Below are 7,001 nucleotides of genomic sequence, written 5' to 3' on the forward strand. Positions count from 1 at the left end.
TTTTAAAGAGAAATGCTCCCCCTCAGTTATTCACTATTGTAATCTTATGTCTTTCCCATTCTTCAAATTCTTAGCCAAGTACTCTAAGGTTTTCAATGATTCAGACTTGGCTTTACATACTTAGGCTAAGAGGACCAAAAAGTCACAAGCAACATTTTTCAGGGTCATAAGCTTAGTGCTAAAGCTAAAATAACTTATAAAAATTTTTAGCAAAGGGTGAGTATTCATCAATCTTATAAAACTCACTAGCATTTGTTAATCACATTTGGCCTACGTGCTTCCCTCACTAAACACACATTGCTTATGAAGGTGTTTGTTAATAACTTGTGTTCTTCAATGTTTACCGCTTGCCATTTATTTTCATGAATTGTGTATTGCTTTTGCATACTTTTAAATCAAATGCTATGAATATGTTCTTATGGTAAATTGCGATAATCTTTGACTACCTAGTTAAGCTCTTTAGTTAGTATCACATGGCCTTTCATAAGGTGTGAAATCCTTTGCCACTACATCGTCTATCTTCTCCCTCAAAATTGCCCATTGTCTCACAACTCCTAGCCTAACTTCAAAAGCACCCTCACCTAGGTCCCTGATAAGCACTACCAGATGTTAGGGGGTAAGTGGATGAATCCAGCAACACAAACACAATCACAATTACACAAGGAACACAAAAGAAATACGTGGTTCGGCCAAACTCGGCATACATCCATGGGAGAGAGGGAACCTCACTATAAGATCATTAAAAGAGATACAAGAGAGGAGGATTAACACAACTCAACTCAACTCTCAGCACAAACCTCTCTGCCTCACACACAGCTCTCTGTTCTTTTTCACTCTGTATATACTCATAGCTTTACAAAGCAGTGTACATATATATATATATCAGAGAGGAACATTGAAATGGAGTAGCAATAAAAGAAATATGCATGCTTGAGGCTGCGCATGCACCACAACGTTGCAACTTCCCAAGCAGAATAAATGCACCCACATGGGTAGGTCAACAAATCACCCCCTCCAAACATGTGGGAGCAACCAAGTGTCTGTTACTCTAATGCTGCAACACTATGACCTCACCCTAGAGTCAAGGTGTCCACACTCCCTCGAGAGAGTGCCCGCACCCCCTTACTGAGGTACACATGCAGGGATCAACTTCTGGATGATTTCAATAGATCTAGGACACCCACTAAATCTGAGCATAACTCCAATTTCTCTCTAGTCACTGTCTTTGTCAACATATCTGCTGGGTTTTTACTGCCAAAGATCTTCTCAACTGCTAATACCCCTTCGTCTAAAAGAGATCTGATGAAGTGATAGCGAATTCCAATGTGCTTGGTCTTTGAGTGGAATGTTGAATTCTTCACCAAGTGTATAGCACTCTGACTGTCACCATACAAAACACTTTTCACCTGCTTGAAACCCAACTCTGTCAACAAACCCTATAACCAAATCATCTCTTTGCTCGCTTTGGTCAAGGCCACATACTCTGCCTCTATAGTGGATAAAGCAATGATTTTCTGTATCTATGATACCCAACTAATGGTAGTAGCACCTACTATGAATACATATCCAGTAGTGCTTCTTTTGTGATCAACCTTGCTAGTAAAGTTTGCATCTATGTATCCCTACAATTTTAGATCACTTTTTCTAAAGCACAAACATTTGTTAATTGTACCTCGGAGATATCGAAATATCCATTTTACTACTTCCTAGTGGATTTTTCCTGGATTCGACATGAATCTGCTAACGGTTCCCACTACATGGCTGAGATCTGGTCTTGTGCAAACCATGGCGTACATTAAGCTTCCTACAGCTGAAGCATATGGAATTTTGTCCATTTCTTTCTTCTCTTCCTCTAACTCTGGAGACTGAGTCTTTGATAACTTGAAATGACTGGCTAATGGTGTGCTAACTGCCTTAGCATCACTCATGTTGAACCTTTTGAGATTCTGCCTGATGTACTCGACCTGAGACAACTGCAAGGTTCTCTTCTTCCTGTCTCTAGTAATTCTCAAGCATCTGCTTTGTTGGACCCAAGTCTTTCATTTCAAATTCAGTGGACAACTGCCTCTTTAATTTTCTGATCTCGTCTATGTCTAATCCTGCAACAAGTGTATCATCAACATAAAGCAAAAGGATTATGTAACTTGATTTATACCTCTTGAAATAGCAACAATGATCAGCGTTGCATTTTCAGTAGTCATTCTTTTGCATGAAACCATCAAATTTCTTATACCACTGCCTTAAAGCCTATTTCAAACCATACAAACTCTTATTCAACCTGCAGACAAGTTTTTCCTTGCCTTTCTCTGCAAATCTTCAGGTTGATGCATATATATATATATATATCTCTTCCTCTACATCACCATGGAGGAAAGCAGCTTTTACATCTAACTGTTTAAGGTGTAAATTCTCTACTGCAACAATGCTCAAAATTGTCTGAATGGTTGTGTTTCACAACTGGTGAGAAGATTTCTAAGTAGTCAATACCTTCTATTTGTTGGAAACCTTTGATCACGAGTCTTGCTTTGTATCTTCTCGAACCATCATGCTCTTCTTTTATGCGGTACACCCATTTGTTTTGAAGAGCTTCTTTTCCCTTGGGTAATCTAGCTAGCTCCCAAGTCTTGTTGTCGATAAGGGATTTCATCTCATCTTTCATGGCAAGTTCCCACTTGCTGACCTCATCCACCTGACATGCTTCATTATAGCACTCTGGTTCACCTACATCAGTCAGTAACAAATAATCCAGATATCTTCTATTCGGTACATGCAGTCGGGAAGACATCCTCAGTGTTGGAGTTGGAGTCTGTGGTGCTTCAGAGCACTCCTCTATAATAGATTCCTCTGTCTGGGAATTATCGATAGTCTGTTGTGCCACTTTGCTATTAGTGAAATCATCCAACTTTACAATATCAAGGTTATATAGTACGGGATTACTTGATGATGTCGCATCTTTGTACATAATGTTTTCATTGAAAACAACATCTCGACTTCTGATTATTTTCTTATTTTGATCATCCCAGGTGCAGTAACCAAACTCATCTTCACCATATCCAAGAAGTGTGAATTTTTGAGATTTTGGATCAAGCTTGCCCCTAGCCTAATCACTAATATGTACATAAGCAATGCAATCGAAAACTTTTAAATGTGAAAGTCTTACCTCCTTTTTGCTCCATACCTCCTCCAATAACTGGAACTACAATGATACTGATGGACTTCGGTTGATTAGATAAGCAATTGTGTTGATTGATTCTGCCCAAAATTGCTTTGGTAAACCTGCTTGTAATCGCATACTTCTGACTCTCTCAGTCAAGGTTCTATTCATACGTTCTGCTATGCCGTTGTATTGGGGTATACCTAGCACGATTCTTTCAAATCTAATCCATGCTCGTAGCAAAACCTTTTGAATTCTCTATCTTTATATTCACCATCATTGTATGATCTTAGCTTTTTGAATTTTAAGCCTGTTTCATTTTCCACCATGGCCTTCCATTTCCTGAAAACATCATACACTTCAGATTTATGTCTTAAGAAATAAACTCATACCTTCTTGGAATGGTCATCAATAAAGGTTATGAAATAGGATTTCCTGTCAATGGATGAAACTAGGCTCAATCCCCAAACATCGGTGTGCACCAGCTTTAATTTTTCTTACTTTGGAGTTCTATCAAATGTCTAAAAGCTGACTCTTTTTTGTTTGCCGATGATGCAACTTTCACATTAGTCAATATTAGCTGACGGGAGACCTGGTATCTTTCCCTTTGAGTTCATGATTTTCAAATCTTTCTCACTCATGTGACTGAGTCTCTGGTGCCATAGGTTTGAATCTTCATTCCCTGCAGCAACTGAAATTGACATGCAAGCATCTATGGTCATATAAAGAGTACTAGTTTTCTTACCGCGCAAGCATGTCATTACACTTTTGGAAATTTTCCAACTATCACTACAGAAGGTTGTAGTGTAACCCTTACTTGCAAGCTATCCAACAGATATTAAATTTTTCTTGAGATCAGTGATATATCTGACATCAGTCAAACTCCAGGTAGTACCTATCAAATTTATTTTTGCTTCTCCTTTTCCTACAATTTCACCAGGTTTGTCATCACCAAGATAAACATTGTCAAGATTTCTGAGTGCATACCTGTTAAGCATTTCTTTGTTGCTTGTTGCATGAAACGAGGCTTTAGTCTAATACCCAAGACTCTCCCTTCCTTTCCAAACAGCATAACAGTGCATCTCCTTGTCCTAAAGAAGAGGCGACATTTGCTTCGGTCTTATTTTCTGACTCCTTCTTCTGGGATCGACATTGATTTTTTTAGTGGCCAATCTTGCCACAATTCCAACACTCGATCTTCTTTTTGTTTTGAGTGTTGTTGGAATTTCTTGGAGCTCTTTATTTGGACCATTTGCTTCTAGATCTTCCATGGTTTTGATTTTTGTTTTGATTTCTACCCCTGGTCTGTTTCTCACCTTGTGCGACCAAGGCACGCCCTTGGAGGATAACGGTTGACTTTCTTAGGGTGTCAGTATCCTGTAGTGAAGCCATCACTTCTTCCAAATTCAAGGTTTCTTTACCAACAAGCAATGCAGTGACAAGACTATGATAAGAAGGTGGTAGAGATGCTAGGAGAAGAAGTGCTTTATCTTCTTCTTCAACTTTTACACCAGGACTCATTAACTAGGTCATGATCTTGTTGTAGTCATTTATGTGATCAAAAATATTTATCCCTTTTTTCATTTTTAGCTGATAGAGTTTCTTCTTCAAAAATAGCTTGTTTGTTAGAGATATTGACATGTATCTCTGTTATAATTTATTTCATAGCTCAACAGGTGATGATTCATCTAAAATAGAATATTTAATTTCATTTGACAGGCATAAATGAATAGTACTAACCGTTTTCATTTCCATCTCTGCCCAATCATCATCTTTGCTATTTTTTGGCTTCTTCCCGATTAGCGACTTGATCAAGTCACGCTGAATTAAGATATCCTTAACTGTACTCTACCATAAACTGAAATTGTTACGACTGTTAAATTTCTCCATGCCGAACTTGGATAAATTGTCATTCATTATAAAACAACAATTTAGAGGCTGATTTTGGCAAAATCAACTACACCAATGCGTCCAAAACGGCCAAAATAGCTAGGAATGAGTCTGACCCGATATATGTGGGCCCCACTGATGATGTGGCAGGTGAGCCCCACTAATGACGTGGCAGGTGGGCCCTACTGGTGATGTGGACAAAAATTGGAATCTCTAGGGCATGTCAACAAACACTTCTACACACAGCTTCTCCAATGCAAAATGGACTCCAAAGCAGAAAAGTTAAGATGTGACCAATTTTAAAAAAAAAAAAAACTCCTTTATTGTTTAATAATAATAAAACCTTTTGTGACTTGGTGGAGAAGATTCAATCTTCCTCTTCACCTTTCTCCATCACAGGTCAGTGAAAAAAAAAAATGGAGGTCTTTGCAGGACCTCACCAGGAAACCACTCTCGCGGCTAAGAGATCTAACACGAACACGATCAGTAGCTGTGCGCGATCTTCACGAGGAAGCAACTCGAGGAGCTGGTATGGCGGCGCATGAAGCCTCTGCGACTGTTGTCCCAGCTTCGTCTCGACGTCGCCGAACCCGAAGGTAAGCTCATATTTTTATTTTTTTTTAAATAATGCTCCTTACCCTTTCCAAGCTATGATACTAGTTGTTGTAAGGGGATGAATCCAGCAACACAAACACAATCACAATCACACAGAGAATACAAAAGAAATACGTGGTTCGGCCAAACTCAGCCTACGTCCACGAGAAAGAGGGAATCTCACTATAAGATCAATAAAAGAGATACAAGAGAAGAGTAACACAGCTTAACTCAACTCTCAGCACAAACATCTCTGCCTCACACACAACTCTCTGTTCTTTTTCACTCTGTATATTTTTCTCAAACACTCACAGCTATACAAAGCAGTGTACATATATATATATTAGAGAGGAACATTGAGATGGAGCAGCAATAAAAGAAATATGCATGCTCGAGGCTGCGCATGCATCACGACGCTACAACTTCCCAAGTAGAATAAATGCACCAACATGAGTGGGTCAACACCAGATTGGAACTCAAGTTCTTCAATGTTGCCAAGGCATGATTGTCATCGAGTATTGAGATGGCGACAAGGATAAGTAGTGATCGTGGAAGCAAAAGCACGTGCTCTCATGACTTCTTCAAGTAGGAGTTCTTGTCAATATCCAAGCATACGGTGATCGCTAGAACAAGCAACAATGGGCAACCTCACCCGCCCCAAGCAACCATTTCTTCTACATGTCGAATGGCATGTTGGGGGTCCTAAATGAGGGTGCTTGTCTAGGATTGGAAATTGAAGTAATTAAATTTAAAAGTTGACTCATTGATTAGTTAATTCAATTCAACAATTAGAAATTAAAGTCGTTAAATTTGCATATCTAAGCAAAACAAAGAAAAGCAAGGACTCAGATTAAGAATCAATTAATAAAAGGTGATTAATATGCTTGATTTTGATTTGTAGATAGGATGGAAAGTGTAGTTCATGTCTACAAAGCTACATAGCACCTTTGCTCTAAAAATGGTTCGTGATGATGGCCAACCGTTCCTTGGCTTCTGGATGGAATACCTTTTATTATTAATGGGTTCATCTAAGGTTGATGTGGAAGTCGAGCTAAAAGCTAAGAGGCAACTAGCAATTGGGCAGGAGAAGACTACGACAGTGTTGCAGCCAAGTTAGTGGGTGAAGGGTAGGTGGTTGAATTTACCAAACGGGGTTAATGGTCTCCATTTCTACAATTAAACGTTTTGCTCGTCTAACAATGGAGCTGATCACGACCATTCATTCTGTGTTTCCTTGTCAAACTTCTGAATAAATCAATGAATTTTTTTTTAAATCCCAAACAATTTGTTTCTTTTTATCAAACAGAGAGATCAATCGCATTTACTCAAACAAAAGATATAATAAGACCAAAACAAAATTATT

At 38.7% G+C, this 7,001-nt stretch overlaps 1 long non-coding RNA gene across 1 annotated transcript; it reads left to right on the top strand.

Annotated features, from left to right (window-relative positions):
• Positions 1 to 5,397: 5,397 nt before the first annotated feature.
• LOC131154027 (uncharacterized) lies at positions 5,398 to 6,922 on the top strand. Its single transcript, XR_009136305.1, has 2 exons — positions 5,398 to 5,640; positions 6,540 to 6,922. It is a non-coding gene; the product is annotated as an uncharacterized LOC131154027 (long non-coding RNA).
• The last annotated feature ends 79 nt before the right edge of the window (positions 6,923 to 7,001 follow it).

This window comes from Malania oleifera, chromosome 4, assembly GCF_029873635.1.
Source record: "Malania oleifera isolate guangnan ecotype guangnan chromosome 4, ASM2987363v1, whole genome shotgun sequence".
In the NCBI taxonomy this organism is placed as follows: Eukaryota; Viridiplantae; Streptophyta; class Magnoliopsida; order Santalales; family Ximeniaceae; genus Malania; species Malania oleifera.